Source organism: Manis pentadactyla, chromosome 9 (genome assembly GCF_030020395.1).
Source record: "Manis pentadactyla isolate mManPen7 chromosome 9, mManPen7.hap1, whole genome shotgun sequence".
Taxonomy (NCBI): domain Eukaryota; kingdom Metazoa; phylum Chordata; class Mammalia; order Pholidota; family Manidae; genus Manis; species Manis pentadactyla.
The window spans coordinates 24158639-24171139 of record NC_080027.1 but is presented as its reverse complement, the minus strand read 5'-3'; the positions used below and the strand labels follow the sequence as shown (position 1 = coordinate 24171139).

The window sequence follows — 12501 nt, the reverse complement described above, 5'->3', positions numbered from 1 at the left end:
TCCCCTGCATTTCCCTCTACCTTCTTTTGCTTCCTTTCTCCCATCCCAGCTTATTAAGCACCTCTTCTGTATCACGTACTGCCAAACACATCATTCCCCTAGAGGTGCGATGATGTGTGTGGAAGATGCAGCCTCTTCGTTTACCAGGCTCATCATCTGATTTTCAGTACTGGAAAACCCAGATGCTTTCACAGTACTGACTATGTAGTAGAGAAGACACTCAATAAATGCTTACTTACTACATTTAGTTGTTAAATCCTTCCAGATAAAAGAAACTGATTCTCAGGGTTACTAACTGACTTGTCCACTCATAAATAGAACTCAAGTTGTGATTGCCTGTTGACATGAGGCAATTCCTACCTAGCCAGCCCAGGTAAGCTGAGATGCTGTGTCACATGTCATAATCAGTGTCGATGAGCTTAAAAATTAGCATGGGACACAGATAGGTGGTCAAGAACTATGGTCCTTTGACTTTTTCAATGTGAACAACTGCAGCAATTTTCTAAAAGATTATCTTCTGTCCCAAGGAATGTCTTCTTGGCCTGAAGCCCCCAAATTGGCCCTATGTCTATGTTATGTAATATACAAAAATAATTCTTAATTTTACAAATTCCACCGTGGTATTTCCCCCTAGCAGTTTGATGTTTTTTCTTTTGTTTTAAATTTTATTCACTTTCTAATGCTAACACTATTACTATAAAGTAGATTCTCAGGTTGGGTAAATTTTACTCATGTTTAGAGGTTTCACAGTGTTTGACTAGTAGAAGAAAAAGAAACCTCTGGAAACTACTGCTTAAAGAATGTTGTTGACAGGGGTGCCTATTTGGACTCAGTGGATAGATCCAGATATAGCAATTAACTAAAACAGATACAGACCCTGGAAAGGGAGCAAATGAAAATCACTTGAGAACAATGGACTATAACCTTCATTAGGCCCCCTCAGAGAAGGAACATCAAAGATTTAAAATGTTGCATGAATGGAAGCTGACAATAAAAATGGATCAGTTTTATATAATGTAAATTACTAAGGGGAAAAAATCAAATCGTTTAATCTAAAACCCACAGCTTATTGCATGTAAGATAAATTAGAAGGACTGAGTCATTCGTGCTATCTCACTGCAGAGCAATAACTGTAAATTTCACCCTGTATATTCACTTCTGTATTGCTTCTTCAGCTAATAATCACTGTTAATAATATTCTGAAATCAGGCACCCAGGTTGCTAGCCTGTCACTGTAGCTCGTCTGTAGGTGAACTGAATTTATTTATTCATAAAGAAGTTAATTGGATAAGTAATTTTTGAGGAACATCTTTGGAAATGTGTGTTGGTGAACAAGGAGTGAGTATTTATATACGTGTATATACACCTAATAGTCTACTTGGTGTACAGTTTTTGGGAAACAAGATTTTAAGTTAAAGAACAAGCTTTTATGTGGACTCCTCTAAGAAAAATCAGGTCATTTTAAATCCCAGTTGACTTCAAGTAAAATAATTTTTCAAATTAAAAAGAAGCTTGCACGTGTCATTAATGTAATGAAAATGCCATTTAATGTCCTTGAAATCCCAGTGTTGGTTATATGTGTGCCCCCTCCTTACTGCTTGGAAACTCTATGTATTAGGTATTAATAAATGTTAAAAACTGAAGAAGTGGACTTGTCTCCCCTCCACCTGTTCTGCTCCTTGACAGATTTCATTCTGGAAGGTGTAAGGGAAATTGCAGGACCCCACATGTCCTGAGGAAAGTCCAAAAAAGTGATCCCCAAAAGTCATGCTTCTCTAGAGACTGAAAACAACCAGACTAAAGCTGTGTTTAGACCATTGAAATGATTGGGCCCCACACTGATAGACTGGCTCATTTTAATCACCTTAATGAGGACACCAAATCCAATAGATTGTGCAGAAATGAAAGGGTCTGCACACCAAATCAGCATCTGAACAGCTAATTCTATGGTCATGTATATATTGCGTGAATGAAAACATTTGTCCCCATCCTGCCACCCCCATATACACAAGCGCTCAAATTCATATATACTAAACCACCACAGGTCCTGTGGGAATACTTGTCTGCTGCTGGAGCAAACCAGAAAGGCATGGAATTAGTTCTCAATTGCAAAGGATAAAATACCAGCTTTTATGTACCCTAAGAATTGTGCTGTTTTCAAATAACCATTAAGGATTTGATAAAAGGACTTATGATTGGGTAACTGGCTAATTGCAACCTTATCAAAACTGAATCTGTTCCTAGATTAAAACTGCTCATGAATAGTTAATTCTGAACATGTTCTTGCAGGCAGGGAATAGAAGAGAGTAAAGCCCTGAGTCCCAAATTCATACCATGTAGCTGTACTTGAACAAAAGGGTTTTTAGGTAGATACTGTATACTGCAGGTAGGAGAGATGGGAAAGATATGGACAATTTCCATGAATTCCTCTAAGGACTCATCTGTGAAATAGAGGAGAGTCTGCTGTTTTTTTTGGTAGACTCATCTTTGTTTTCCTTTAATTTGCTTTCAGAATAAAACACTCTAGAATTGTCCTTTGGGGGGCTGTTACTACGGATTGGTTAGTTACTTTATTGACTGTGTATTAACATTCTCTGAACTACGTGTTCTGCCTGTTTCTTTACTAAATTATACTTTCCAGCCTTGGCAGATGGTGGTGCCTGTTTTGGAGGGACGTTTTATTGTGATTTTTTTTTTAACCCATGATTCTGCTGTTTGTTGGGGCCATGTATATCTCCTGTGTCATTGATCAATAATGAGAGATCAGATTACAAAGCACAGGGAAAAGAATTTGGAATTTGATTTCATTCTTTCTCTCTTTATTCTGTAAGCATTTATTAAGCACATTCTTTGTGCCAGATGCTGTAATCAAGTACAGTAAAAGAATAATCCTAGATATTCTATCTTTCCTCCTTTCCCTACCCAAATAACGTGACCCAGAACTCCACAGCCAGTAACTGTGAATTTGGTTTCCTCCAGAAGTTTTCTCATGTCTTCCTCTAATATGTCCTTATTTCTATTCTCTAAATCTTTATTTTACCTTTGCATGGCTAAAAGCCCATTCAAGAGATTTTCCTAGGCAAAATAGCTTTCTTTCCGCAAGGGTGGACTCTGAACTTTACCTTTATGGGCACAGAGAACTAGAAGAGGGTTTGGAATTAGTTTTCCCTTATAGTCTACCAAAATCTTGCCTGTCTGATCCCTACTATCAGGCATTCTTTTAAGTGCAAAGTTTTGCCCAAATGTCGGGGAGTGTAGCCTTGAATGGAGAACAGGAAGGGCACAGGAGAAAACAGGGAAGGGAGAAGGGTAGACTATAAAAGACTCATTGCCCCATTCTGAAAGACACTGCTTCCTCCCCTATCTGGGACAGTGAGTTATGGTCCCTGTCTCCAAGGAATTTTCAGTCTAATAAGGGAGACAGTAAAGCAAGTCCATAAGTACAGTATTATGTGATAGGTGCCGGAAGCACAATGGAATAGGATCCCCACTTAATAATTCTTTAGAAACTTTGCTGAGGGTTGTTTGTATGACTTGGTTTAATCTGTTATTATTTATTTCAAGGGAGGCAAGTATAGGAACTGGTCCCTGGAGGGTATACTGAACATGCAGGAAGTTCCACACAGAAGATGTTTTCCAAGAAAACAAAAGGGTACTGGTAGTGGCTTACTTTTACTAACATAGTTGATTAAAAGAAAAAAAAAATACATGGTTTGGGTATTGCTATTACTGTTCTAGATGTCAGGAAAAAAAAATACGCTCTTCTCAAAATTATGATTTTTCATCTATAATATTTGAATTCTGAAATCAGGAGCCTTACATATTATACTGTCTAATCTCACTTTACCGAAGAAATTGAACCCTACAGATGTTAGTAACAACTATAACCTGTATTTACTGAGCACATCCTTTGTGTCAGATGTCCAGACAGAGTTTACATTGACTATCATTCATGATAACCCTAAACTCTAAGAAGTAGACTCCGTGGGAGTGCTATGATATAGATAAAGAAACTAAAGCTGTATTAGGTTCTATAAGTTGCTAAAGCCACAGAGATTTGAAACTAGATATTAACTGCTGCAAAAGCACAGGCTCATGACCACAGTGCTAAACTGCACTGTGTAATACAGCCAATTATAGGTCCTCATTCTTTGATCTTGCCTTTCAAATATCTCTCAAATCCACAGTCTGGACCAGTGATTCTTTTAACTTGAGCATGCATCATAGGTATCTGGAAAACTTTGAGTATAAGGTCTGTGTGGACAGAGTCTGAGGTGGCCCCCCAAAGTCCCTGCCTCCTGGTGTTCATGTCTACCTGCAATCCCCTTCCTTTGTGCAAGGGACCTGTGACTTGCTTCTCACCAGCAGACTGTGACAACAGTGCTGGGTGTCACTTCTATTTCATTGGTTATAATTTAATGCTCTGTCTTGCTAACAGATTTGCTCTGGAGACACTGCTGGATTGATGAAGTTAGCAACCATGTTGAGCAAATTCATGTGGCAAGGAACTATGGCAGCCTCTTGGTGCTGTGGGAGGCCTCCTGAGAGCAGCTTCCAGATAAGAGTTAGCAAGAAGCTGGGGCCCTCTGTTCTACAATCCCAACTAAATTAATTCTGCCAACAAACTCAACAAGCTTGGAAACAGAGTTTCCCCCATTTGAGCCTTCAGATGAGAATACAGCTTATCCAACACCGTAATTGCAACTTTATGAGACCCTGAGTGGAGGATGCACCTGAGCAGTGCCCAGACTCCTGACCTGTGGGAACTATGAAATAATAAGTATAACCTGTTTTAAGCTGCTAAGTTTGTGGTAGTTTTTTATACAGCAATAGATGGCTAATACGTAACTAGAGTTTCTGATTTAATAGGTCTGGGGTAGGTCCTAAGAATCTGAATTATAAGAAATTCCCTGGAGACCATAATGCTGCTGGTCCAGAGAATGCTCTGGAAGAATCACCAGCCTAGACCCTAGACTGTTGCATTATACTTGTTCTCTCCATATACTCTCTGCACCTCTCTGATCCATTTTCTACACTACAGCCAGATAATTTCTTAAAACATCAAATAACTGCTTCCTGAAAACCTTTCAGCAACTTCCCATTGCTTTAAGATAAAGACCCAAATTCTTACCCTGCCCTGCAAGGTGCTTGCTCTGCCCCCACAGCCACTCAAGCCCATCTTCCCACCTCCCCTCACCCAACCCTAGGCACACGGGCCTCTTTGTCATTCCTGTTTTCCTCCTCTGCTTGGAACCACCCCCTACCCCCAGATGAACTTTTCTCTCTTTAGATGAACTCATACTCACCTTCCAACTCAAGTATTACCTCCTCAGCAAAGCCTTCTGCACCCTCAGCCTGGATGAGGGATCCTTGGTATCCTCTAACTTGGGCATTAGAAGTATGGGCTCTGAACCCCATCTGGGTTTGCCTCTCAGCTCCACCATTGACTAGCTGTGCAACCTTGAACAAATTAGTTAACCTTTGCATGTCTCCATTTTTTTCAACACTAAAGTAATGAGTGTAACTACTTCATCAAATTAGGAAAAATTAACATCTCCCACATTAAAATGAAGTGATGATGCAGGTTAGTTCATCAAGTTAGAAGAACCAAATGTGTTAAATGCTTAGAACCATGCCTGGGCCTCAGCATGCTCTCAGTAAACGAGGTGGTGGCTGCCTCTCGCGTTGTGATTCCTTTTGGGGTGTCCTTTAGAGCCATAGTCATTTACTCCACTGTTTGAAATCTTGCACTTGTTAATACAAACGTCTGTCTCCCACCTCTAGATTTTAAAGACCACGAGAGTGGGATCCATGAGCACTCTTGCCTCTCACGCGAGCCCCCGTACTTTATGCAATAGCTGGTGAAGCATGAACAGGCAAAAGATACGATGTATATTTGATGAATGGATGGGAACATGGCCAGAACCCTATTCCAGGGGGCCTATTCCCAGATCAAAATGTATTTTTTCCACTTGGGTGGAATGCAGTTTCCTATGTCTTTCAGCCCCTAACTGTACCAGTCATTGAGCCCCACCCTTCACCCACTGGGCTCTGGTGAGATCATGTGGAGAGTCTGTAAGGCTGGTGCTTGACCTTGAGCCCAGGACTCTGTACCATCAGAGTCTGTACTTGGGTCAAACACTTGAGCATCTTGGCTTCTTGAGATGTTTCCCTCTTAGTTTAATGTCTTTCCAAAGCTGTAACATCTACCAGATGCTAACAAGACATCACTGCTCTAAACCAAACTATATGAGCATCTCTCTGAGTTCACATGTCGTTGTGTCCAGAGCTCAGCTATTCTTAATCAGGGGTGGTCAGAGTGCTGGAAAGGACATCACAAAACATTTCAGCCCTCTTTGCAGTGTGCCGGAGAGTAGCTTTGTTCCATACTTGATTCCAGAAGGAGAAACGCAGTTTGTAGATTTTTCTTTAAACTTTATCCTGAGAGCAACAAAAGAGCTGGCCCAGAAAACTAGAGTCGGCAAGGTTCTCTGGAGATGTTCTCCCTCCCTACACCATTCATTAACCTTTCTTCTGAAACTACTTTTGAATGTCTGGGTTTAATTAAGAGTTTTTGCATGCAGCTATGGAAGGAGACCATCTCTCCCTTTGGTTTATTCCTTCATCTGATTTGAGTTGAACATACACATTTTTTGAGAATTAATTATAATTGCTTTTGACGAAAGGAATAGCTCTTTTTTATGTCTGCAAATCCTTAATGCTGGCTTAAACGCAGCTAATGATGATAGCCATCGACATAATCAGTTCTAATGGTCTCAGCTGTCTACCTAGTTTTGCATATAGGAATGTAATTCCAGTTTCAGAAAGGCTGGGCTGAATGGCTCTTTGTTCTGTGTTTAAAATATTACTTCAGTGTTCTCTGGAAGGGGGTCTGTTTTTGCAAACTGAATTTGAGCCTCTACTTTCCAGCTCTGGAGATATGGGGAGAGTCTTCAGTCCCCTTAGACTGTCCCCTCACCTTTCCAGACACTTTCATGGTCCTGAGCAGTGGGGACCATCTGAGACATAGCATGTGTGTGAAAGGACTTTATAAACTGTGAAGTGTTCTTTACTATAGTGATTATTATTTCTAATTCATATCTTTATTGTGCTTTAAAAAGTTTATTTGAATGCTACATTTGGAAAAGAAAGCTCAATGTTTATTACTGATTTTTAAAAATCAGATAGTAATTGCTTACAATTTATAAAGCATTTTCTCATACATTAACTCATTCCTAACCTTCTGGTGGGAGGGGAAAGGTGAGCTAGGCAGCTTGAGGGATATATTTCACTTCATCCCGAAATCTTGTGAGGAAGCTAAAATTAGCTCCACTTTTTAGACAAGAAAACTTGGGATAAGGGCCCAAGGTTATAAAGAATTTAGGTCTTTATAATTCATCATTCTCTTGTCCTCCTGGTATAGTTCTTTTCTGTGAAGAAGACTGAAAATACTACAGAAAGGGGCATTGAGTTTGCCAGAGTGGACTATTGTGCACATTAGGTTTTTAAAAATGTTAGCTTGCATTTATGTTAGCGGAGAAACATGGAACTAGAGGGGACCTTCAATGATTTATTCTTCTACTTAGATCTAAAGCTGAGCTGGTATTCAGACCCAATACCAAAATACTCTGACTCAGTGGTTCTCAGCTGGTGACCATCACATCCTGCCTCTGCCCCCCACATTTGACTATATTGGAGACATCCTTTATTATTGTAACAGGTGTTATTGACACCTAAGTGGTTAGAGAGCAGGGATACCACCAAACACCCTGTAAGGTGCAGAACAAAGAATTCACAACAAACAATTATATAGCCCAAAATGTCAGTAATGCCAAGGTCAAAAAGCCTTACTTCTGCTGGAGCAGTCAGGGAAGGCTTCCTGGAGGAAGTGACACCATAACTAGGGTTAAAAGGTAATTAAAACAAGGAAAGTAAAGGACATTCCAGACAAAGGGCATGACATCTACAGAAGTACAGAGGACTGAAATCGTGCCTCCTGTGTAGGAAGTTTTGAACTCATGGCACATTGTTGTAGCATTTCGTGGAGGATAAGTACTGGGATGACACTAGAACAGTGTGTTAAGTCTCTTTTTTCCAGCAGTAATTTCACATTAAAAGTTGGATTTTGTTCCTGAGGATAATTTTTCTGCCAGCCAGCCTGTGAAATGCCATCACCAGTTCTTAAGGGGAGCACGTGGAGGCTACTCTACAGTAATGATTCAGGCAGATAGTCAAGCCCAGCCTCAGGTCTTCACAAACCCGTGCATATTCCCCCTGGGTGGGTGTCTGTAAGAATGGAATCACATGGAGGTGAACACTGGAACCCCTGAGCTGAACAATTCTTTCCTGGCTTTTGTACCCACAGCCCCTGGTACAGTGTGTCATGTGTGGTCTAAATCCAGGACATTTGATGGGGCAGCACGCAGAGGTGGTGCTCAGAATGTTCTCACGCAGTGACACAGGGTTGCAAATCTCTAGCCAATGCAATTTGCTGGCCTTGTGAGCTTTTGAACCAATTTGTCGTTATGTATATACTCATACCACAGAAGATTTCCCTCCTTTGTATTACACCACAGTTTGGTCTAAGTCAATTCCATTCAGTGTATTCATCAGCTCTGTGTGTATATGTGATGCATGCGTGTGTGCGTGCATGTGTCTGTGTTTGTGCTGGTGAAAAACCTTGGTTTGAATCCTGGCTTTGGCTTTTGCTGTGTGCCTTCTGGCAAATACCTTCACATCTATAGTTGTCGATTTCCACACCTAAACGGGTATCATAGCACTTAGCAAGGTTGCATTCAGGATAAGAGATACTATGCAAAGAATCTGCTACAGTGATAATAGACAGGCTAAATAAATATTAGCTTTATTATTCTCTGTGATTATGACAACGACGATACCAACTTTTAAAGCATTTTGATCTGTGGTTTGGAGGATACCAAGGTTAATAAGATGCGTTGCTATCTTATGGAGCTCATCCTGAAAGTTCCCTCTCAGCCCACAGCAATTATTACTGTATATTCGCACCACCACAGTCTGGTACCAACCCTGTAGCAGCAGTCAGAGCCTGAGACTTGTGACCTTGGGTAAGTTATTTAACTTCTCTGAGCATCACTGGGTGATTTGTGAGAACTAAATGAAATAAACCATTTAAAATTCTTGGCACACAGTAGACGCCGAACAAATGCTGGTTCCCTGCTCCCTGAGGCAGTCATCATCAAGATGTTCTGTGGATTTTACTGCTGGCGAAAACAAATGAGGTTAAATAAAAGTCAGGGGTGAAAATGAGGGGAATCACAGAGTTTTTGTTTTTTTTGGCTTTGTGTTCTTTAAGTTTTGCGAAATACACAGAGATTCTTCTCTCTCAAGCCTTCCAGATGACCTGTCATTCTCCAAGGTGCAATTTATTTTCCTGCTTTAATCGCTGGACATCTCTAGACATTTCTCATAGGTAACTTTGACCTTGGATGGAGATGTCTCAACCCTATCTTGCACCAATCTCTTGGTTACACTCCCCCTAGTCCCAGATTGAACTCCTACAATTTCTTCTCTGACTCAGTCACTTGTGCCCTGTTCGCACTGGACCCAGAAGAGGTGGGCGGCATTCTCCTGTCTATACCCTGAGCTCCTGCTCTGTGACTCCTGGCCTTCCTCTGGGCTGGCACTTAACCGATGGTATGTAGTTTCCTGCCTCAAGCCCTTAGAGTTTCCTGGCCCAGGGAACATCACTTGGAGTTCAGGTTTCTTAAGTAAGCTTCTCCTCAATCTTTTGTTATTTCTTTATACTCCTTACACCACTTGCTCTTCCTTGAATATGTTAATGTTAACGTTCATTCTGACTGATTTCCCTTTCCACCCTCAAAGCTGGGCATGACTGTCATTTCTAAGCCTCGATGCAGAGAATTTTGCCCCCTCCTCTTAGCACAGAGCATTGACATCATCTTTATTATAATACTTACATTGCACTGGTAGTTTCATGTGTGGTCCCAGCACGATTTTGAGGGGCCATAGAAAATGAAACTTCCCTGAAACCGTAACCCCTGGTATAAAGCAAGCATAGTGTGGATGTGACTCAGGGCCTCTAATCAAGGAGACAGGGAGGGAAGCAAAAAGAACTTCCAGGCAGGCTAAAGGTTGTGGCAGGAATGGGACTATGCTATAGATCCTGCCGCTTCATTCTCCCTTGGTGCTACTAGGACCTGACCTTACGGGAAACGAAGATACTAAGATGTCCAGGATTTTTAGAGGCTGAGCAGGAATCAGCAACGGGCTGGGAGAATGGCCTAGTGCATTAGCAGGAGCCACACAGACCTGGGGGCAAATCTTCACTCCACCACTTAGTAACTCTCTGATCTCATGCAAACTGTTTCAGCTGTCTGACGCTAAGTCTCAGTTTGGGTTAAAACGGTGGTTAGTATCATCCACTTAGAGATAATGCTTTTTGGCCCACAGTAGGCAGGCAACGAATGCCATTACTAACATACCCAGTTGTGAGAGTGGCTTCAGGGTGTTCCCGGCATGTCCTGCTGCACGTTCTGAGTACACTGCATTGACTCCATCGTGCATCCTCATGATCAATGACCTACATTTAGTGGGCACTTTCCATAACTTCTCTCATTTAGTGTTTTTCTCCAGTAATCTTGTAAGATAAGAAGTTCTATTGCTATGTGTATTATGTAGATGAGGAAATGGGATTAGAGAATGCAGGCGAAGTGCCCAATATTTCCAATAATTAGTTATCGGGATTTAAAGCCAGCCAGTCCCACCACAGAACCTTGGCATCTTGCCACTCCCCTTGGTCTTATTTCCCAGTGTCAGGAAACACCTCTGTGAGGCCGTCCTGACTATGGGAGCCTTAACAGAACACAGCAGAAATGCAATTTCTACCTTATTAAACACTGTATTTCAAGTCCCAAAACTTACTTGGGAATGAACCACATCATCCTATTACATTAATGACCCTAATACATAAGCAATATGCTTAAATGATGAGACCACTGAATGTATTTTAGGGGCAGCATGAAAACAGGTTTAGGAGATGGATTTTTGATGTCTGTCCAGAAAGTTCTCAGGTTAAAAGAAATCGATGCTGATTTTGCCATGAAAAAAAATAATTAACATTCTAGTATGTTTTGCTTTACTGCTGGTCCATCACCTCCATGAGGATAGATGGCATCTTCTGTTTAATAATAAAAAATTGTATTTGGCTAGCAAATCATACTTTCCAAAGTGCTTTTGAAACTTGTCTCATTTAATCTCTCATAGCAACCTGGCAAGGTAGGCAGGGCAAAGGACATTGTTCTCTGTGACTAGATGAGGTGGCTTCTCTTAGCGAGGGTGAAGTATCCAGGGTCACTTAGTGATGAGTTACAGAGCTGTCTCGGCTCTGCATGTGTCTTCTCCCAAATGCCTGTTTCAGTGGCATCAGCCCGCTGCAATGATTTTACACAGTGAATCATCAACCCATGTTGCCTGGCTGATTTGGCGCAGGACAATTGGAGATATTTTTCACTATTATTCCCATTGTTTCTCTAGAGTAGCTTAGGAGCACATTATCTCCAGTTTGCCGGCATGCAGGAAAGAAGCAGAAAGCAACCATTGATCAGTTTTCAAAGGTGTTTCCTCAGACACCTAAAAAGTTTTCAGAGCAGCAAAGTTTGCTGTTTTGGTCTGTGGCTAAACACACTCTCTTTTCCTTGGGCATCTCTGGGAATAATCTTGCTGGGGTGGGTACAGTAGAGTCCAGGATCGGATTGGAAAGGATGCCCATCCAACCAGGTGACTCCTGAGACATAACATCCACTAGAAGGTCCTGAGAAAGTAATACAACTATGTATGCAGGCTACTATTTTTGCAGACCTCTGATAGAACAGTTTAACTGAGTTCTTTGTAGTTAGAGGCCCATAGGCTGGGGATGATTTTGGTCCCTAGTGCTTAGCTATTTGAACCCGTATCAGCTGGTTTAAATCAGAGTTCGAGAGACATTTCCAAGTCTTAGCTATTTATTTTGGTAATCTGTAAAATCTTCATTAGACGTGCATTCTCTCTGGTGTTGATCCCATCCAAAAGATGAGCACTGACAGTTTTCAGGCCAAAACCTAGGGGACTGTTGATTGGTTAAATCTGTTGTGCACAGGATGGGTGAAGGCTTGGATTAGGGTCATTCTACCAGCATATAACCAGCCTGTCAGCTGTCCCACCTACCCAGTGGGCAGTCAGTAAAAGCCAGTGGATTTTACAGCATACGTAGCAGTTTGCTTAGAGAATAGTCAGGCTAAGGTGAAGTGTCGCTTCTGATTCTGTTCCCACTGCCTGGCACACAGTAGGCAGTAAATATTTGTGGCATGAATGCAGTGTACTGTCTTGGACCTTGGTCATCTGCTACATCTGCCTCTCCACCTCACCACTGCTGCCCTGTGCCCTGCTTCTAACCCTGGTGCCCTCCTTTACAAGCACACCATCCTTTCTACCACTTCTTGAAAACCTCTTTCCTGCAGCCTCTGT

The 12501-nt window shown here is 41.5% G+C and overlaps 1 protein-coding gene across 8 annotated transcripts in view; it reads left to right on the top strand.

Annotated features, from left to right (window-relative positions):
- The window catches only part of FAT3 (FAT atypical cadherin 3), a 603349-nt gene that overhangs the window by 232031 nt on the left and 358817 nt on the right, over positions 1-12501 (top strand). The gene's annotated exons all lie outside the window — the stretch shown is intronic.